This window comes from Aotus nancymaae, unplaced genomic scaffold, assembly GCF_030222135.1.
Source record: "Aotus nancymaae isolate 86718 unplaced genomic scaffold, 86718_ANA_hifiasm-v0.15.2.pri h1tg000016l, whole genome shotgun sequence".
NCBI lineage: Eukaryota > Metazoa > Chordata > Mammalia > Primates > Aotidae > Aotus > Aotus nancymaae.
This window is the reverse complement of record NW_026988428.1, coordinates 74,089-97,182: the sequence shown is the minus strand read 5'-3', so window position 1 is coordinate 97,182 and position 23,094 is coordinate 74,089.

The following is a 23,094-nucleotide window of genomic DNA, read 5'->3' as shown; positions in this document are numbered from 1 at the left end:
TAAAAAAATGACATGTAGACCATAGTCTCACAAAATTTGATATCAGAAGGAGACCATAGACCCAAATTGAGACCCTGTCATCTAAGAGAAAACAAATCCATGGGTGAATGCATATTTCTTTTAATATTAGTTGCTTTACATTCTTTATTAAAGCAGAACATAAATGATACCTGATAGTGGGACAAGTGGTTGGGGAACAGTGTTATCAAATAGATCTGGGCTGGATTCCTTGATCTACTGCTTTATAATTGTGTGACCTTGGGAATATGTCTGTTCTCTCAGAATCTCAAGTATCTCACCTGAATAACGAAAATGATATGGATCTCTACCATTGTGTTGTTTGAAGTAGTAAATGAAGTAATACATATAAAAAGTCTTAACATGTAGCCTGGAATGTAGTAAAAGGATGAGAAATAAGAGCACAGCATTCATGTGCTTGTTAGCAGCCACTCCAAGGCTAGAGGTGATGCCACTAACACCTAGTCCAGATTATTTTTTTTTTCTGATTACCATTATGAGTTCTTAGAGATAAGAGCTTTTTACTTGCATGTTTGGTTTTTAAGGAAAAAAAAAACAAAAAAACAAAAAAAACCTAGTGGCTTTTCTCCTGCTGTTGTGTTTTTAAGCACCAATTATTATTTTTTTTAAATTTGCAGTCTGTACTAATGTGTACTGTGGCCACTGATTTTTCTTATCAATTGATGAATGTAGGCAGCACTGAGAAAAAAAGCTAACAGGCTGAATGATAAGAATAGTTAACACTTAGTGAGTGCTTACTATCTGCCAAGTACTGTTCATTCATGAATTCATTTCTTAAACCTCAGAAAACCCTAAAGGTAGCAGTATTATTATCCCTGCTATACAGGAGGAGAAATGGAAGCACTGAGGGGTAAAGTAACCTGTCCAGGTTTCTTAGCCAGGAATAGGGAAATCCAGGACCCCAGGCCAGGCAGTCTGGCTCCATGCTTGCTCTGGGCTTGTCCTATGTCCTGGATGCCCAGGTTCCCCAGCCTCATCTGGGTGGTGACTGGAGTGCTTGCTGGAGCTGAGGCTCTCAGAACCTCGTTTCGAGGGCTCTCTGTAGCTCTCCAGACCCACCCTAGAGCTTGGATAAGTTAATGGTTTGGTTTGTAACCACCCCAGGGATTCAGCATCAGAAATGACCCAGGGCACCACCTGCCTGAGAAGATGAGAGAGTTACCACTTCAGTTTACTTTTGTTTCTAGACCTTTCACTGGGGGGATACAGGGGCAAGGGCTGTAGTGATCTAGGGATCTCTTTTGTGGACCATTGTTTGAGCAAGAGTAACTTCTAATGTGAAGCGGCTGCTAGAATTTACCATAAAAATAATGGTAGCCTTTAAGAGCTAGTCTAAGGATTAATTTAATTAAGATTATTCTTGTTTAAATCTCCTTCACCTTTAGGGCCCACCTGCTGGTCACTTGACCTTTTGCCTTAATTTATTTTGTAAATACTAAGCAAACAAAAGGAAAAGTGAATACCTTTTACAAAGACTTGCTGCTTTTTTGCATTGGGAGTAATTTCCCCTTGTAGATAACTTGGGTGACTGGTTGGAGATGAGAGGATGATGTGCAAGAATGACAAAATATGAGGAAATATGAAGGTGGTGGGATTTACAGTGACCCTTTAGGGACATTGCTTACCAAATGTCACTTAGGTGGCACAATAGGTATTCAATCCAGTTTTAGAGTTATAAGGCACCCTAAAGACAATTTAGTCCTCATTTTTACAGCAAAGGAAGGTGAAGAAAAGCAATTTAGTGGTAGAACCAGGACTAGAAACCAGATATCCTGATTTAAAATTTATTTTATTTTATTTTGAGACAGAGTCTCACTTCGTCACCCAGGCTGGAGTGCAGTGGCGTGATCTCAACTCACTGCAACCTCCGCCTCTTGGGTTCAAGCGATTCTTGTGCCTCAGCCTCCCAAGTAGCTAGGATTACAGGCACATGCCACCACGCCCGGCTAATTTTTGTATTTTTTTTTTTTTAATTGATGGGGTTTTGCCATGTTTGGACAGGCTGGTCTCAAACTCCTGACCTCAGGTGATCTGCTCACCTTGGCCTCCCAAAGTGCTGGGATTACAGGAATGAGCCACCATGCCCAGCCCAGGTATCCTGATTTCTGTGTCTCTTTACTTTTTATACTGTTTGTTGCTGGGTAGAGTAAAAAGCTATGAGAAGGAGGTGGCCTTAGAAACTCCCCTCGGCTGGAAGATACAGCCCTAACCTTCAGTTTACCTAAGTTTGGGTTCTTTCATAAAGAGATTCCATTAGTTAAAAGCCTTTTTCTAAGTTTTACATGAGAAAAGGAAAAAGTTGTATATGAAATTTGGCAATGAACAGTGCCATTATTTTGTAATATTATTGCTTGGAATTAAGATTTATAAATTTAATCTTAATCTTCCCACTGTCTCACAAAATAAATTTTAGCATTTATAAAGACTGTTTTACAACCTTTTACTCATATTAATATTTTCCATTCAGCAATTGTGATTTGCTGTCTTAATATTCACTTTGTTCAGGAGTGTTTTTACCTATCATCACATTGTAAGAGTCCCTTACAAGCTAAATGGCTTGGTACTCTTTCTTGTCTTCAGAAGAGAAAGGTTAAAAGTTTTGAAAACATCATTTTTCTTTCTCTTTGCCATAGAGTTTCAATGGACTTAAATACCTTTTGTGACAAGTGGGGGTGAGTGTCTGCTTGAATTTTCTCTGGGATCATAAAGTTCTTGAAGGCAATGTGAGGCAGTAAGGTAGACAGGTATAATCAACTATATAAAAACTAAATATTATAGCAGCCTAGTTCCAGAATGTTTAGTGTTGTGTTCTGCTACCAGGAAGACTCAAAATACAAGAATCCCAGTCAGATAAAGTCTAGCAAAGGCACCTCCCATAAGCCTCCTTTCCCGATCTGGTTTAGGGCTGCCTCTTGCTGCTGGAGGTTGTATGGGGTAGTGGAAAGAACACTAGACAAAAGGTCCAAAGTGCTGAGTTCCTGGGATCTCCGCCTGTGCTTTGGGGCAGTTAATATTACCTCTCTTGCCTAAAGTGCTCAGATTTGTAAATCCAGGTTATGGCTTAGACCAGTGGTTGTCAACACAGGTATGTATCCTAATAAGTTAGAGATTTCCCTAACTTATTTCCCTAATAAGTTAGAGATTTCGTTATAAAGTTTTAAAACATACAGAAATGTTGGAAGAATTTTGCAGTGAACACTCACCACCTAGATTCTACCATTAGCATTGCATTAAAGTTGTTTTTATCACATACCTATTTATATATCCATTAGTTGGGAAGCTTTACTAACACACTCGTATCTGTCGTAGAATATATACCTTTGTACCTTTGGGGTGTTATGCAGGGTGAAGAAGGGAGATTTTTCTTTCTCCTTTATATACTTGCGTTTGAGATTTTTGTTTAACAGTGAGCATGTATTACTACTGCTATGACAAAAAAAAATACCAAAGCAATGCACACATACATATATCCTGGGCCTCCAACCCCCAGAGAGTGTGATGCAGTAGATCTGGGGTGAGGCTTAGTATTTTTTGAAGTGTAGCCAGGATTGAGAACACAGGACTATGCCTCTCTGAAGTGCCATCGGGGTTTTGTAGTCACAGTTTGTGAACTCTCTTTTAGTGCCAACCTGAAACTCCCCTGTGTAGTGGATTGATTCCAGATTCTTCAAGTTTGATTCCAGATTCTTCCTGGTTCATACTGGGCATTCAGCCGAATGCCGCTATTGGCATAACAATGAGCTTGCAGCCAACTAGGGAACTGTGTAAGTGGAGACAACTTCAGAAGCATGAGATGCAGCTTTGCTTCTTGGCAATTTCTTTTTTATTCTTATTGATTCTACCATGGCAGCTGTTTCAGACCTCTATTATGGAGCCCTTAAAACCACCTCTTTTATCTCTTTCTCTATAGATAATCTGTTTGGCTCAATTGAGACCATTGCCAGCCACTGTTCTAGGTGGCTCCCCAGTCACACTGTGTGGCCCTCTCTGGGAGAACTGTCTCTACCTCTCAAATGTAGGTTGGTATGCCAAGCTCCCCAAACATGCTAGCCTTTTCTTCTTTAAGGTACTTTTCTCAGACACGTCATTGCCATTGCTTGTCTGTTGTCTTTTCCACCATGCTGTCCCATTCATCTTTGTACTCCCAGTTGGTGACACGTAGTAGGTGCTTGCTAAGTAGGCTCTAGATATTGTCCCCTATATCCATGATCAATGTCATTGTGAATTGTTTGGTATCCTTGATAGGACATTTGTGCTCCCAAAATGCTTATTTCCCAGCCATTAAAAAATTAATATTTAGTTCATTAATGTTATAAATTTAAAAACCTGGTTTTTCTTTAAGCTTTTAACTTACAAACCTTATTTTCCAATTTTCAATTTTTTTTTTAAGACAAGATATTAACCCATCATCCAGGCTGGAGTGCAGTGACATAATCATAGCTCACTGCAGCCTGGAAATCCTGGGCTAATACAGTCTTCCTATCTTAGCCTCCCCTGAGTAGCAGAAGCATGACTCCACGCCTAGCTAATTTTACAATTTCTTATAGACATGAGGTCTCATTAATGCAGGCAAATCCCCAAATTGGGGCTTAGCTCAGGAGGGTTTTTGGCTTCACTCAGGAAAGAATTCAAGAGCAAGCTGACAGTGAAAGAAAGCAAATTTATTAGAGCAACAGTGTACAGCAAAATGGCTGCTCCATAGACAGAGCAGGGCTAGCTCATAGACAGAGTAGTAGCCAGTAGCACTTGTGGATTGCTGGATAGCTGTATTTATACCTACTTTTAATTATATGCTAATTAAGGGACAGGTTATTCATGAACTTTCTGGTCTGGGAAAGGATCATATGGCTTCCAGAACTATATAAGGTAACTTCTGGGTCATGTCACGGCATTTGTAAACTGTCATGGCACTGGTGTATTTAAGGCATTAATAATTTTAACATTCTGTTTTTAAACTTCATTTGCCTGCCTAGCAAACAAAATCTTCCTAATTCTCATAAGTCTAGTAAATTAAATGTATGAACACAGTGAAACTTAGATTCTCCTAAACATTCCAATATTGTAACAAATTTAGCAAAATTCTACCATAGCTTTTAACTTGAAGTCATAAGTCTCAGCTACTCTATCACTCAATTAGATGAGTCTCAATGCTCATCTATTAGATACTCTAATGTGCCAAACTCCCTTAAATGTTATAAACAGTTTAAATATCAAACATAAAAATATCAGAAAGCTTTGATTTATAACATTATTTCCGTGCATTTTGGAGCTCTCCCAGCTCAGTGGATATTTACTCACTGTAGTGGAAGCATTTCCACTATCAGCCACAGAGCTGTTTTGCTGGTTCTTGAGGTTGGGGGCTGCAGGTATCCAGGGAGATTTTTCTTACAATTACAAGGGATACATAGACCCCCTCTTCCTTACATGCTGTTATCAGTGAGGTCTCCATATACACATGTACTGATAGAATAGGCTTATAGAACCCCTGCTTTGGATTCTGGTTATACCTTCTCTAGTCTGATTTAAGTCTGTAATCCTCTGGCTAGCTTGATTCCTTACTAGATTGGATTTAATTAATCTATTTACTGCTTGATTTTATTCTGTTTCTGTTTTTTGGCCACAACATTTAAATAATGTCTTACTGTATTGTGTATTTCAATAGCTCCGGATAAATGGCCTTTAGTTCTAATGACAGTTAATAACTGTTTTGCTCCATAGGGCTCCTTTCATTATCCCCTGCCATGGATGCATGTTTTTGAAGACTATTAAAAAAGACAGCATTTAATGAATGATGTTTAATTTGTGATCACTTTCTTCTGGTTAACCAAAGTCAAATTTAACCATCTATCAGAGCTTCTTATCAGCATGAGATAATCAGCACTACACAATGGGTTGATATAATTCCAGTCAAAAGGAAATAACTGGTTTCTGTTTGTATGCAACTTGATCAGAGGCAAATGGATAATTTCTGTGAGTCTCAATGGCAAACTGGAAACTGTTTTTCAGCTTTTCATCACTTCTTTTGTGAACGTTAGTTTCAGGACCACAACTTAATCTTATCATTAGTCTGTCTTTTCTCCTTTCTCAAAAGCTGGGTCGTCCCTTCTCACTATCTTCTGGGGACCTTTCTTATTTATTGCCTTTATTTCATGTATCTCTGATCTCCACTCTTCACTATTTCTGTGACCCATATGCATCTCACATCTGCTTGTATGAAATAAACTCGTGCTTGATCTTGTTTCTCCCTCTTAAAACCATCTGATCTCGGTCCTTCCAATGATCATCCAGCTTTTTGAATGTGGCCCATGGAAGGTAACTGCTCTTTCTCTTTTTACTTTTTACTTCTGTACTTCCTTCCTACTTGGTGCTAAGGTCACCTGATTATGGCTAAAAACCATGGATTCCTCTTGGCACTTCCTAGTCTGCTCTCATTATTTTGGGTCTACTTATTTGGCATCTGCATCATTGTATTTCTCTTCTTCGTTTCTTTCCCCTCTGGCCAGTCCTTAGTCACTTCCTCTAACTCCTTTTTTGTTTTCATGGAGGCATAATGAAGAGCATAGGTTTTAGAGTCAGGCAGACCTAGGGCTGAATCTCTGGTTTTTCATCACCAGCTGCATGATCCTGGGAAATGCCAAACTTTGCTGAACTTCAGTTTCCTCATCTGGAACATGGAGATAATGATACTTCACTTGTAAGTTGCTGTAAGGATTAAAAGAGCATCAGTGTGTAGATATGGTGATTGACACTTTATAGACTCCCTTCCCTTTGTAGTTTGTAATACTGAAAGTATTATCCAAAGTGTACTGAGGCTTTCTCTTTTCCGTGAAGCGGTCAGCTTTCATTCTGCATATTAACTCAAAAATTTGTGTCAAGCTCATGTATTTTCCAACCTCCAGACACATATTTCTACCAGGTGCTAATTTTCTTCACTTGGATGCTCCATAATCCAAAACTCAACATAATTCAAGCAGCACTCAGCCTGTGATTATTTTCATTGTTAAGAGAATCCAAATCCTCATAGTGGCTCCGAGGGTGGAGGTTTCCTTCCTTCTCTTTTCTATCTACCCAACCAGTGTGTCTTGAGCACTCTACTATGGGCCATTCATTATGCTTTGCACTTAAGGTGCAATGAGAAGTATGACAAAGGAGGTCTGACTGAGGAAGTGTGGTGGTGGGTGCTGATGGTGGGAGGACAGACTGCAGCGGCGGCACTTCAGAGGATCCTCAGCAGAGCTGAGATGAGGTAATGACCAAGTTTACATTTCTTCTCCTATTCCTACTCACCCCATTTTCAACAGATCTTCTTACATTCAATTTATGAAGTATCTTGTTTCCATCCCTTCTTTTTCATTCCCATCACAACTGTTTCATTCAATCCAAGTATTCCAGGTGCCTAGTTTTGGCTAGACATTCATAAGACCTTCCCAAATCTGTCTCTAGTGAATCCATCTCCTTTCCAATTTGTCTTCTAAGAAGCTGCCAAGGTCACTTCCTGAAGAAAGATCTAATGATTTATTTCCCTTGCTTAAAAATATTGGTTGTACCAGTTGGGATTCAGCATAGGAAAGAGAAGCCACTCTGAGCATTTAATCAGGAAAGGATTTAATGTGGGGCATGGGGTTATGAAATCAGAGTGGCTAGATGAGCAGGCACAGGAACCATGTGCCAAAGATCTGTCTCTAAGATCTCTATTTTAAGTCTGGAGATCTGGAACGTCCAGTCATATCTGCTGTTCTTGGATCAGGGAAGACAGTGTTGTTACTAGCCCACAACTGCCTTTCTTCACTTCAGAATGATGATGGTTCCTGGATGGTGCTGCAGGAAAAACTCACATCTCTGTGATCTTACTTGTCAAAGTAGAAAATTGTCCATAAAGATCAGGAAGATGGTCTCCCTCTCATTTCCACCTTCCAAATCTCAAAGTGCAGCTAATTAGTGGGACCTAACCTAATTAGTGGAGGCCATAGAGTGTAGTGTGGAAGAACACAGTCCATGGCCTCCGTCCCACCAGGCTCTCTGCTGCCCACAGTAAGTGCACTCTAATGTTCAAAGCTGTGTGTGCTTTGTCACTGTTGTATTTTGCCTAACCCCTTGTCTTCAGCCGTCTGCTTCTATCACTAGCAGTTGCTAAACAGATACTTACTGAATGCATTAATGAACAAAGGAATCTGTTCCTGACCCAGTTCTCTCTTACCTTCTGGCCATAATGTAGTAGGAATGTCTTTTCTGGCCTGTACTAACTTCTACCTGCCGGAATCCTCCTACCCTTTCTCTAAGGCCCAACCAAATCTTCCCTCTTGTGGGGATCTTCTAAAATCCCCCTGGAACACCCATTGTCGCCTTCTGGAACACAGCGACTGTTCCCTTCATTGATGTGGTACTCTCCCTCTACCTGTAACTTGTGCTTTATTCACTACTTCCTTCTCCTTTTCTCCAGGCAAAGCAACTGCAGCTCTCTTCTAAGGATACTCATTTTCTTCTCTCATATTGTAATTGCAGTTGACAGTCAATAATTTATAGATGTAGTTAAATCTTTGGTAGCTGATTCTCTCTTGTTTTTAGTCTTGCGTAGAACCCCACATGTGTTTTTTCCCTCTGCTAACATAGTTCCTGTTTTAGCCCTAGGCAGAAACACAAAATAAATCCAAAAGGGGAGGATCCTCCGAAGGAAAGAGGAAGAATTCTTGTTTATAGGTTTCTTTTAAATTTTTCAGTGGAATTCACAATATGTTCCCAGTGTTCTGGTTTGTTAGGCCTTGATAAGGGAAAGTGTATTACAGGAATATTCCATTCCCCTAACATTTGTGTTTGGATTCAGTGCTGTAAAAGCAGGGCTATGCCATTTGTCTGTGTGCTTATCCCAGTGGATTCCTTAGAACTTGACTTTGTTTTATGTGAGGTGTGGGGAATTCTCTTACTATTTTTTTTTCATTTTTTCTTTCTTCTTCTCTCTCTCTCTCTCTTTCTCTTTTTAAACAAAGCCCTTTGTTTTCTAGAGGTATCTGCTTCATAAGACAACTGAACATAGTAAAAAGGCTTACCTAGTCTTCAGGGAAAGTCAGTTTTGTTGTATTTAAATAGACTTTATTTTCTAGGTTTACAGCATAATTGAGATGAGTGTGCAGAGATTTCCCATACTCCCTCTGTCTCCTACACATGCATAGCTCCCCCCATTACCAACATCCCCCACCAGATTGGTATAGTTTTTATAAGCAATGAACTTACATGGACACGTTATTATCACCCAAAGTCCATAGTTTACCATAGAGCTCACTCGTGGTGTGATATGTTTTATGGGTTTGGACAAATTTATAAAGACATGCATCCACCATCATGCAGAGTAGTTTCACTGCCCTAAAAATCTCCTGTGTTCTGCCTGTTCATCCCTCCTTCCTCCTTCCCCCTTGGCAACCACTGATCTCTTTACTGTTTTCTTAGTTTTGCCTTTTCTAGACTGTCATAGAGTTGGAATTATATTATATGTAGCCTTCTCAGATCAGCTTCTTACACTTAGTAATATGCATTTAAGGTTCCCTCATGTTATTCCTGGCTTCATAGCTCATTTTTATTTTAGTGCTAAGTAATATTCCATTGTCTGGATATACCATAGTTTTATTTTCCATTCCTCTATAGAAGGACATCTTGGTTGCTTCCAAGTTTTGGCAATTATGAATAAAGTTGCTATAAACATTCATGTACAGATTTTTACATGGACATAAATTTTCAGCTCGTTTGGAAGAATACCAAAGAGTATGATTGCTGGATTGTAAGGTAAGAGTATGTTTAGTTTTGTAAGAAACTGCCAGAGTGTCTTCCAAAGTGGCTGTACCATTTTGCATTCCTTCCAGCAATGCAGATTTATTTTTGTTAAAGGTTCAAAGGACTTCTTAAAAATTTATGAAAGGAAAAATTCATCCCTATAAAGGTGTAGAATGTTCAGTGGATGGCCTAGTTTTATTTTACCAAAATATGAGCATGTCACATTCCTTTAAAATGCTCATTCTGATTTCTCCTCTCAGCTCAAGTAATAGAACTTGAAATTGGTTGTAGAGAAATGAGGGGAAATTCTATAGTAATGGCAGACTAGCTAATCACACCCATAGCACTGATATTAGAGTTCATTTTTAATTTTCTGCTTATGGATCAGCAACACTGAAGGAATAGCGAAAGCGGGCTGGATCCCTGCAATTGTCTAAGTGAGCTTTCTTGCTTGTTTGAATTTAGCCTGACCAAGGGGAGTGTAGTTCTTTAGGCACTGATAGTTATTGCAGTTATGAGCAGAGGCATTTAATTTAGTCCACTTCTTTGTATGCATTATGGCTAACTTCCTGTGAGGTAGGGAAAGTGTGTGGGATGGTGGTGGGGGGCGGGGGGGCGCAGAATGGAATAATCCTTAGGCTGGTATGGTGGGTCCATTGTTAGTCCCAGTCTTGCCCTACTTCTTCAAGCTACACTTGTTCTTGGAGTGGTACCTCTGTGCTGGGGCAGGGCACTGGGCCACCAAGGAACGTCAGCAGCCCATTGGTATAGCTCCAATCTCTACCCTGAAACTTTGCACTTAGGAAGTCAGGGCTTTTTCCCTCTAAACTTGAACACTGCTGAAATCTCTCCAACAAGCCCCCTTCTGCCTGGAAAAATTGATACCGATTCATTTGCCAGGCAACTCCAACTAGAAAGTATGTTTGGAATGCTTTACTATCCCCAAGGTGCCTCAATTAGTTGGGTTAGCATTAAAAGCCAAGGATTTCAGAGGATGAATCTTTGTGGAATAAATTAATGCCTGTGGTGTTTTATAATCTCAAGGAGAAGGAAATGTTTTAGATTTAAATTCTAATAAATGAGCTAATTAGAAATCAGTTCAGAGGGATTTTAAAAATTCTTTGTACTGACGAATTTTTTTCTTTTTAGTCGATCGTACTCTAAATAATTCTACAGATATACACTGAGCATCCATCCGTATGTATCAGGCATCATAATAAGCCGAGAGGTTAGAAAGATAGGTAAAAATACTCTCCATCCCTCAGGAAATATATAGTTTAGTAAGAGAGCTAGACACACAGAGAAATTCAGTTTGTTTGTTTATTTGTTTGTTTGTTTATTTATTTATTGTATTTTTGTTTTTGTTTTTGAGATGGAGTCTTGCCAGTTTTTTTAATAATCATGTACTTGAGTGTCTCCAGGGAGAGTTTATCTCTTGCAATACAAAGATGAATAAAACTCAAGATGGTGACTTCTCTGAAGGAAGCATATAATAAGATAGTTTTGCTACTGTGTGATCAGTGCCAAAACTTGGAGATGGCTAACTCCACTGAGGATGTGGGGATGGAGTGTCAAGGAATACTTTGAAGAGGAGAAAGATGCTTGGGTGGTCCTTGGAGAATAAATAAGGGTTCACAAGGAGGAGGACACAGAAAAGAAATTCTAAGCATTGGAAAAAGCCGATGCTAGGACTGTGAAGTTTTAAACAGTTTGGTGGGTTCTGCAGCTCTGAGTATTAGAATGTAAATGAATGAGAGGATGCAAGTAGGGAGTGATGGCAAGAAGAAAGGTAGGGGAGTAGTCACGGGGCTTGTAACAGGTCTCATCCTGTACACAGTACAAAGCAGAGGATTTTCTGTAGGAGAAGGCACGGCAGTGTCTTCATTTAAAAATCCTCAGGGTTGGCCAGAGTGAGGCTCAAGGCAGGGAGGCTGCGTCTGAGACTGTCACATTCTCTCTGGGGAAAATTGATAGCTAGACTGGGGCAATGAAAGCACAGTGAGGATAGAAAGAAGAAAGAAATGTCCAGGAGGGAATATGGACAACATGGGTTAAAGTAAGGATGGCACTGAGATTTCTAGCTGCCCTGTAACGTGGCCAAAACAGTCATCCATGTAGGAGTTCAACAAATGTCATTTACTTTGGGCCACAGAGTAGATAGTGATGCATTTAGATGGAAAAATGGGAAGTCAAAGGAAATGCAAACTTGGAGGAAAAAAGATGGGTTTGGTATTGGGTCTATGGCGTTTATTCCTTTAAAAAACAAAGCTACCTGTTTCCTGCTGATGACAAATAAGTTCATATGCCTATTTGGTAGATTGACATGTTGTTGCTAATTGAAAATGATGTAATTGAAATGACCGTTAGAAAGTAACCTTCATACTTTATCCCCGATTGCCATGGTTATTTATTTATTAGGCCTCCTCTAAGTCTAGGCCAAACAGAAAACACGGATGAAGTGGTCAGGCTCGAAAAGATTTTGTGTATCTCACCTTTGAGACAGCTCCCTGGGAGGAAAGAAAAATTGCCTAGATTTCTGGGCTGCCTGAAATCATTTGTTCTAGTTGATGATTCAGGGATCAAAGCCCTTATAAATTTCTTCCCAGGATAGGCTTGGACCAGAGCAATTTTAACATAAAATAAGAGAAGGAAAATGTGAAATGGGATCCATTGAACTTCCTGATTTATTATATAAATGTAATTTAACATTTTGCTCAGTACCTTAGTTCCAGTTGGGGTGAGGTGAGGATCAGCTTGCCATTCTTGGTCATTCTTGTTTCTGTAGGGTGCAAGAGTTGGCACATTATTTGTAGGTTTTCCTGTTACTAGATAACATTTTAATGTTTCTTAATGGGTTTTACACATTATTAAATATCTATATAATTTGAACATTGTTGTACTACCCTGAGCTCCATCCTAGGTTATCTCCTTGATTTCATTCCTATTCAATAGTCAAAGATAGTTGGAAATTTGTATAGATGTAGAGAACATGGGAACAGTTGCATAAAGATTGGTCATGCTGTAAATATTCAAGAAACATATATTGATTGTGTTATGTTCTGGACACTTTTTAGACTCTGAGGGCTCAGTGAGGAGTACAGAAGAAACAGTCCTTGCCTGAGTGGAGGATACATGATAGTGTAGAAAATAGACATTAAACAAGCAATCAAATACGGTGGTTACAGATAGAGATAAATGTTGTGAGAAAAACAAAAAGAGTACTGTGCTGGAAAATAATTGGGGTGGGGAGTCAGGGAAGCCTTTCTGATGAGAAGTCATTCCAGGATCTAAGGAAAAGGGGTTCCAAGTAAAAGAAACAGATATACAGACCCTGGGGTGGGAATGAGCTTGGTGAGTTAAAGAAACAGGAGGACAGTGATTAGGGCATGTAGATGTGATAGAGTTGGGGAGAAATGGCTGCCTTCTCCTGACCACTCATAGAATGCTTATTAGAGACTCATAAATATAATGGATGTATGTATGCCATATGTAAATATATATACCCATCTCATTCTATGTAGCCAGTTAGGCATCGTTATTCACATTTCTAGATGAGGGAACTGGGTCTCAGAGACCGGGTCTACATAGCTAGAAGTAACAGAGTGAGGCAGAGTCAAGGCCTTCCAACTCCACTCTTTCTACCTCATCCTAACTGCAGACCAGTAGGACTGAAACAAGGCACTTGGACTGACAGAAGTGCTGAGTCACTGGCCTCCTAGGTTGCTTGCCTAGGATACCTGTCTTAACAAATTTCGCAATGTCTTTTTTTGGGATGTTAGCAACAATAACAATTATAAAACAATGATGACAATGGTGACAATACCTATGCCTACTACCGAATGCTTTTATAGTTTGTACAGTTCTTTATCATACAGCACCTCATTTGTAGCTCAGGAAAGTTCTCAAACATAAGCAGGACAAGTTTTTTTTTTTTATTGCATTTTAGGTTTTGGGGTACATGTGAAGAACATGCAAAATTGTTGCATAGGTGCATATGTGGCAGTGTGATTTGCTGCCTTCCTCCCCTTCACCTATATGTGGCATTTCTCCCCTTGCTATCTCTCCCCAACTCCACCCCCTGCTGTCCCTCCCCAGTTTCCCCCCAACAGACCCCAGTGTGTAGTGTTCCCCTTCCTGTGTCCATGTGTTCTCATTGTTCAATACCCACCTATGAGTGAGAACATGTGGTGTTTGATTTTGTGTTCTTGTGTCAGTTTGCTGAGAATGATGGTTTCCAGGTTCATCCATGTCCCTACAAAGGACGCGAACTCATCATTTTTGATGGCTGCATAATATTCCATGGTGTATATGTGCCACCTTTTCCCTGAGCAGGACAAGTCTTATACTTCTTATTTAGGTTAAGAGATTGCCGGAGGTGACACAGGTCACTGAGCTGGGACTTGGCTGTTGTGATTCTAATCCAGTGCTCTTTCCTTAAACCATAGAAACTCCTGGTTGAATGAGGAGATATATATGGTTCGTTAGCTTGTAGGCCTGAATTCCTAGAAAACAAGTTTGTCCTTTCCTCAAAGTGCTTTGGACTGTAAAGAAGAGGCGTGAAAGATAGATTCATTCTTCGTGTAGTTATTGAGCTCCTATTGTGTGTCAGGCACTGGAAATATCAAAGGATCCCAATTAAATAGGTTAAAAGGTACTGATTTAGCACAGTGTTATGTGCTATTCATATTTGATTAAAAGACTAGAAAAAAACACTATGGAAACACAGAGGAAGAAATGATTAAATAAGTCACTTTGGGGAATTTGAGGAAGGCCTCACCATGAAGATGACATTGAACTGGGCCTTGAAGGGTAAGTGATAGTGGTACAGAGGGATTCTCCAGGGAGAGAAACAGGAAGGTTATTCTAGGAGAAAAGGATTATGGCAATCGAAGAATACAGTGTCTGTGGGGAATAGCAACAGGTGTAATCAGAGCATGAGATATATAGGAAGTAATGGTGGGAAATGGTGCTGGAAATGTAGACTGATGTCAGGTTGCAGAGGGCTTTGAATGTCAGGCACAAGAGTGGCTGTATTTGGACTGATCATCCCAGACCTGTTGGCAAGGGGATAGCTTGATTATATTTGTTGTTTTTTAGGAAGAAAATGCTAATGTCTAAGGTAGGTCAGATTGGAACCAAGGAGAGTTTAGAAGTCATTGTGATAGTTTGGGAGAAACAATTGGTTGCAGCCCCTAATTCTGTGTTGAGGAGAAGTAGAGAGGTAACATTGACTTAAGGACTGATTGGATGTGGAGACGCTCCAGTTGAATTTTAAATGCACTCACTAATTTTCTGACATTGGTGCACAAACACATACTTCTTATTTTGGCTTTACCAGACTCAGCCTAATTCTCACTGACTATTTAAGTCAGCCACTGATTTATTTTTCTATCTTCAGAAAAAAAGGAAGAAATTATGGGTCTGTGATCTTATGTATTCTTTCTGTATAATTTGATTTTGATGATCCCATATGATTCTTTGAGCTAAGGAATGCTGACTGTGCAAACAAATGTTTTGAAGACCTGGATGCTCTGATTATATTTGTGTGCTGCAGATACCTGTTATTTGGAATGGTTGTTATATATTTGAAAGCCCACTTACTAAGCACTTTGGGGAAATTATTCCCAGCCAGTGACCTCTGATAGGGAAACGTTAGCAGTTCAACCTATCCTATCTCCATTTGAGGTCTCCTGCTGAATGCTGACAGATAATTTAGATTTTAGAATTTAGTAAGAGACCATACTTTAATGTGTGTGTCAGTCCCAAACTTTTCTAGAATATTCTTTCCCTCTATAGTATTATTCTAGTAATTAAGGATTACTCCTCTTGGCCTTAAAATGTAACTGGAGGCCTGGTATGGTGGCTCATGCTTGTAATCATAGCACTTTGGGAGGCCAAGGCAGGCAGATTGCCTGAGCTCAGGAGTTTGAGACCAGCCTGGGCAACACAGTGAAACCCTGTCTCTACTAAAATACAGAAAATTAGCCTGGCATGGTGGCATGCACCTGTGGTCCCACTGGGCGTGGCAGCATGCACCTGTGGTCCCAGCTACTCGGGAGGCTGAGGCAGGAGATTTGCTTGAACTCAGGAGGCAAAGTTTGCAGTGAGCCAAGACCACACCACTGCACTACAGCCTGGGTGACACAGAGACAGTCCGTCTCCAAAAAAAAAAAAAAAAAAAGGTAACTGTAGGGTCAGAGTTAAGAAATATAAATCAACAAATACAAATTATTTTTAAGTTGTAAGCATTAGGATTTTTTTGTTGTTGTTGCGTAAAAGGTTTACGTTTAATCTTTGACGTAAAAGAAGAGTTTCTGCTTTAACTTGGACTTGTGTCATTTCTACCTCATCCAAATTCATGTAACATGGTAGGAAGGGTCCTCTAATAGTCTTACATATTTAGTCAAAGAACATTCTTGAGGGACCCTCTCCTGTGTTCAGATAAATGTCTCCATATAAAAGGAAGCTCTGAGGCTGTTCCAGTTGTTCCTACACTGGCTTTGCCACTTGGGTGAGCACCTCCAGCCTCCCTGAGCCCCAGGTGCCCCGGCGTACATAATGCTTGCACTATAAGTGCTGCAAAGGCCTGGAGAGATAGGTGGAGCCATTGGAATCAAGACTCTGGCGCACAGTGGCATTTGGTTATTTTAGACACTGGCTTTCAGAAGTTAGATGGAAGAGACACAGACTTTTCCTTATGCAGATTACCATTAATTGGCAGAAAGTTACTTAAAAGTCCTGATTCTTATACTTCCATTAAAAGCTTCTGATGTCAAAAATGGAATTATGTGGCTGCTTACCCTCTTGGTGGTCTGGAAAATAGGTATGTTTCCACTTTTTCTCCTTAGGCTAGTTACAGAAGGTAGAATCCATTTCCCATGAACTGTGTCTACCCTAGTGTTGAAACACTGAGCTTGAAGAATCCTTGTCTTGTAAACTTTAGAAAGCTCTGTCAACAAGTTTCTGTGAAACAAAGTTCCTGAAAAAGCTATCTTTTTTCTTTTTAAACAAGTGGCAGGTATAGGTACATAGTTTAGTTTATCTTGTAGTCAGGAAAAAGGCATTAAATCATGCTGTTGTAGAATTTTAGCCAGATTCTCTTGGTCAAATGGCCATCCAACAAATACTGATTGAGAACCTATTATATGTTAAGTACTGGTTCTACACGAGTGAGCAAGACACAATCACTGATATCGTCCTAAATTTAATTGACTTGTATAAACATTCTGTACATTACAACAATTAATGTTGCTATCTGAAATGGGAGGCATTTTCTGTCATTTTTTTTTTTTTAGTAGAGAGGAATAAAGAGACCAAACTAAAAATTAATTGCGTTTGAGTTAATAACTGGAATACCCATTTTTAATGATCAATTGTCATATAGATGTGCAGTTCTTAATCCACTAGACAATTTGTATTTCTGCAGTATTATCCTTTTCATGCATCATTATAACCCTATATATTCAAGGTATGAACTTGTTTCATCAGCAGTCTTAATCTCAATTCATTTAGGAGCTTTAAATAATATTCCCTTATTAAGTATATTCTTTGATATGCTGCCCATGCTTTTGTGGTATCAGAATCTGTTGATGCAGATAAAAACAAACATTCAGTTAAAGAACCTTCTCATATATTAATTAGATTTCAAAAATTATTTGTACATTTATAGTTCCTGAATGGCTTTGGTTATGACAAAAATCTAATTTAGGCTAATTCAGAGCTTTGGGGCTAAAGTCCAGCCTCACGGATTGGTTTAATCTGAAGAACATTAAAATAGTAGAACATTTGCTGTCTTGGCAAGAATTGTAGTGTTGAAATTTCAAGAAGAAGATTTAAATTTGTCCATGAGACTGTAAACTTCTTGAAGGCAAGGACTCATCTCTGTACCCCTGATGCATAATTGATGTTCTTCAAATGTTTGCTGATTTGAGTTGAACTGAGGAGAATAACAAAACAGCATTTGAGACTCAAAGTCTCCCAGGTTTTCCTTATATAATTTACAAGGACTTCCCTGGCAAACCATCCTTTCTTCTTCGTTTAAAAAATTTCACTTTATTATGTTCATCTTTGATGTGGAACATTTTTATGGCCTTCTGCTGTGACTCATTTTGGTGCTGAGTTATCTGCTTCCTTGGAGCCCAGCCCTTCCTTTTAAGCTGTGGTATTCAGGCTCCCCAAAGTCAGCTTGCCTGCGGGTAGAGATCACAGCAAAATGTGCAAATGATATTCCAACTTCTAGGTAAAAACAGACAACTAAAATTAAAAACCCTATATCATGTAAGTCACCTGAAAAAAAAAAAACCCACACACAAAAAAAGAAAACAAGCAAACAAAACCCAAGGTATTTATGTATTTTCTGATAACTCTTGACTGGCTAAAGGGACTTATCTTTTCTGCAGTGATAAAAAGGTGACCCAAGGCAATCTCCCCAACTTACAAAAATTTCTGAAGTTTTACGGTGGAGTCCAATTAAACTGGCATTTAATTTCAGAAACTATGCCTCTATGTAATGTAATCATCCCAACCAAATACAAATTAATATAGATGAACAAAGTTTACAGGTTCAATATTAAAATAGAATGGGGGAAAAGGGGAGTAGGAAAAGTTTAGAGTGCTCCACTCATCCTTCATTTATCACCAAGAGATTTGCTCCATCTGTTAGTGTAAGTCAGAGTTTCTCAATCTTTAGTGTGCTTACGAATTATTATTATTGTTTATCCCAAACACATATTTTGTCTTATGGGTGATTTAAGAGCTCTAAAAGGGACATGTTAACTATCTTTAGACACTCACCTCTAACAATATTTCTATACCTATATTATACAAGAAAACTAATGAAGAATTGACAGTCAAATTCCTGGAGAGACCTTTGACCCTTCTCTGTCTTAACATTTTCACTTCTGAAGTAGAAAGCTGGGTCCCTGGTCATCTTATCCTGCACTTTGGGCATAAAGGAGCCTAGGTGCAAAGTCCCATTACTGTAATCATGATGACCTCTTGGAGGCACATCAATAGGGCTATCTGAACTGTGACATGCCATCAGATATCATTTAGGGGGCTTCAAGTCTGGCTTCTTGCTGAGGTGCTGTGGGATGTCTCAAAAACTTCCTGCATGGCTAGTGTAACTATGAGGCTTTATATCTTTGTTAAATACAAGCAAATGTTAACAGCATCTGCGGAGAGGGTAAGATGCCAATTCTCCCAAATTTCTCTTCCAGGCAGGGGGTTGTCCTGCCACTCTCAGAACTGGCTGTCATCTGCTGCTCTCTTGTCACACTGACACGGCCCCCTGGCTGGGCTGATTGGTCGCTGGCAATAACTGATATGGAATACTGATGTTCTCTCCGGCAGTTCCTTCCACTCTAAAGAGACTCCTTTCCATACCTCTTCTCACCTTCCCTAGCCCAGCCTAGTGCCCACCCTCCCCCGACCATGCCTCCCCTGCACCTGGGGAGGGGGAGGACCAGTCCTGGGCATGATGCTCTGAGACTCTGAAACGGTGGTGAAATCCACCAGGCTGCTTTCACTCCGGCTCACTCTCGGGAGAGTCCTGTTCCAGACTTCTCAGGGTTTTTACAGCACAAACAACTGCATACGGCCCGAGGGGAGGCTGAAAAGGACTTGTGTGTGGTGGTTTTATTGCCTGTCATCACTTTGCTGGCCTCTTCCCGACTGGAGCCTGGCGGTTCACAGTGGATTTCTTTCTGCTGAAGACACCAAGGCACTGAGGAAGGATCCCTTCTCCTTCTGTTGACTCTTTCTATTTTTATGGTAAGTGCTTACATTGAATGAGCTGCTCTGCTGCTGCAGTGAACTGAACCGTTCGTTTCCCGTCTTCCCAGCTAAGCTTAGTGACCTTCCTTCTGCATTTCTTCTGCTTTCATGGATCTTGTCTGGGATGATCCAGCTTCTAAAATGCCAGGGGTCATTTGCCTGGAGTGTTTGTCTTTTTATCTTTTTCCATAAACGTGGGCTTTTCTGCTGTGATACGTATATAAGTGCTCTGTCTTTGTCCTTGAAGCAGCAGCCGGGGAAATGTGTTCACGATGGTAAACTGCAGCAGTGTGCAGGGAATCTGTGGAGGATGACTGACAAATTTGGGCAGGATGAATCCTCAGTGTGCCGGGGGCACTCACTCAGAATCGGAAGGGCTGGAGGTCACCTGCCCGTATAGCAAACTCTTCCATCTTTCTGGGTGAAGATGAGCACACATGTGTGAGTTATGTCGAGTCTGCTGCGGGCAGCTGCGCTTTCTGCACCTGCCTGTGTGGGTCCAGGATGACCCTATATCTTGTGGGGTTTACAACTTGGGCAGGAACATTCTGAGCAGGAGGAATCCTGCGCTGGCAGATGGAGTAGACTGACTGCATGACCTCATTGCTTCTTTTCCTTGTGAGTCCCAGTGTACCCAGTTCTGCAAACCATATTTTGCAGGCTCTTCAGAGAGCGGTAGGGCAGTGATGACAGGAACATTTTTGAGTTGACAACATAGTTTTGTCCTCCTACTAGGTGATAAAATACTTTGAGATTATTAGAATGGTTAGACTTTTCTAAGAGAACATAAGCAGGTTTCTGATAAAGACTATGCATGTGGCAGATTGTTTATTCCAGGGCATTACTCTTACAATAGTGCTCTAATTTTTCACCTGGTCTCCTGAGGTTTGCTGCAAAGAGCACCACAACTTCTAGTCTATTACTGGCAGCTTTTTGATGCCCAAAGGAAACATTTTAGTAGTTTCACTTCTGAGCATTTCAGGAGTCTCTCTTAACAGTGATTTTTTTTTTTTTTTGGTAGCAGGTGTGTTGAACTATTTTAATCAAAGCATCATTCCAAAGAATAGTTTCACAGTTGTAATTCTGTTTAGTTATTTTCAAGTCTTGGACCGGAGATGGGTTATCTTATTTGTGTAGGTTTTCCAATTCTGGTCCATTTCACTCTAGAGAAGGTTCTTACCAAATGTAATTTAGTCTCTGATTCATAAGGTCCTGTGTCTCTGATTCTCATAGTACTGAACTAATACAATGTTTTTGTTTGTGATAAATGAGGTGGGGTGTGGGGGAATATGGGGTAGAATTTCTGATCCCTCCTCCTGCTGATTGGGAGTTTGGAATGTAAAGTTCCCTAACTGTCTTGCTCATTTTCACTACTTTTATGTCCACTCTTCATGTGGATTTTTCTGAAAATAGTGGTGATGACATCAGGCATATGCCTTTACCCTCTTCTCTGGGTCCAAAGTATATGTGTTTGTTGTTTTTCTGTTTATGTTTTTTTAAAATTTTATTTTAGTGAATGGTTCCTTGCATGTATAAAAGCATACATTTAAATGAAAAGCAAGAATTTGTAGATGTTTACATGTTAGCCCTTTTCAAGAGTAAAATCAGCATACAGGTTAGAAGCAGAAAAAAAATCCAAAACCATTTAAAAAATATTATCAGCATTGTTTGGCTTAGCTGTTCTAATAACCACTCTTCCCTACACTCGATTGTGGTTCACAGCAATACTGTATTGTAATTTGACTGTCAGACCTCTCTGCTTCCTCTATGATTCTTTAATGTTTAGCTGTTTACTTTCATCCTTAATGGTGCACTCTTACTTTGCTTAATCTTTTTTTTCTCTTTTTCTAATTGAAAGGATTTTAAATGGTGCCTGGCAACTCAACTGTAGATACTCATTAAGATGGAAAGAGTTAGAATCAGCTTGGGTGTCATGGAAATGGATTCAGTATTTCTCACTGCAGTCAATTTCAGAAGCATTTAGAACATATTTCATTTTATTAGTAGCAACTTTAGCCTTGAGAGAAAACATTATTTAGGTTTTCTTTATTTTGCTAAACAGATTGTTTACCTATGCAGTCAGAATTGTATATGTTTATATATGTGCGTGTATATATGTGCATATATATAATATACATATATACAAACATGTACACAAATGTACTGTTGTTAGTACTTGTGTCAATTGTATATACTTTTTAAAAATAGTTGTAGCATACTCATTTAGAGAACAGAAGGAAAATTCCTCAGATATTGCTTTAACTGGATTTTTTTTTTTGGTAAGGATTTCCCCACTGCCTAGACTCCACTTCCAGATAATGCCTTTGAGAATTTCTTTGAATTGGGAGAGTGCATTCTTCAGCATTTCCTTGTCTCACAGCATGGTGTCATGTTAATTCCTTTGCAGGGTCTCTGAAAGCAGCATAGAAAACTACTGCAGGAAAAATTGATAAAAGCTGTGCTGAGTGGATCCTGTAGCCTCTTGGTGTGATGAAGTCACTGCAACATTTTGTGTGTGTTTACTTTGCTGCTATGCCTTGCAACTGATTTTGCTTGCAGACTTAGCAAGTTGAAGTTATTCAAAATGGGTCTGGAGACACCTAAATTGGTGTAGATGCAGTTATTCTTTTTTTTTTTTTTGCATTCTTCAATTATAGCTATCATCAAAACTGTGCTTTCACTATTTCTTTTGGTGGTGGTTTAATTTGAAACCTGCAGTTTAAATTATGAACCAAGTCTCCATTTTTAATTCCTCTTGCCTTGTGCTTTCTCTTCTTCTTCACTTTTGCCATTTTATATATGTGAACATGCCTACATGTACACAAACTCAGACAGTGAAAAGTGTATGACAATTAATGAAGAGTTAATTACAGCTTTTCTTTTAGTAACAAATTCCAAATGTTCAAACTATAATCCTGTAACTGAGGGAAGAAATTGTTTCTATTAATATAAATATAACCTCATACTTCTGCAGGCATTCTTGTCATCGAAACTGTTTTCCATAGTTGATTACCAGGACCAGAAATAGAATCCATTTTGCATTTTAATGAATGACATTCTGGATCTGTCTAGGTTGGACTGCCCTCAAATCTTAATATATTTACAGTCTAAAAGGTCTTTGTGTTAAGAGGGGAGTTTATGGTGTTATAAAGTAAAATCATTTGATTATGTGATACAGCCTTTCTTTGGTAGCTGAATGAACCATATCATTAGGATGTTGGCTGAATTTCTTTGTTGCTTTTCCCAATCTTATTAAGCCAATAAGGGCATAATCCCTTTTACCATCTCTTTGAGCCCCTTGTACAGAGTAAAAAGAGTTGTGTGCGACTCCCACATGAAGCTTCTTAGAGGGAAGACCGTTCTTCGGCAGAGATTCAGAACTACTTCTCACACCTGCTCTGGTGATCTACTTTGAAAGGAACTTGCAATTCAATTGGCAACTCAGACAGATTGTGTAAAATAGGAGAAATGCTTCATGAGCTGTGTTGAATACTGTATTTTTGATCTGTGCCTCCCTAC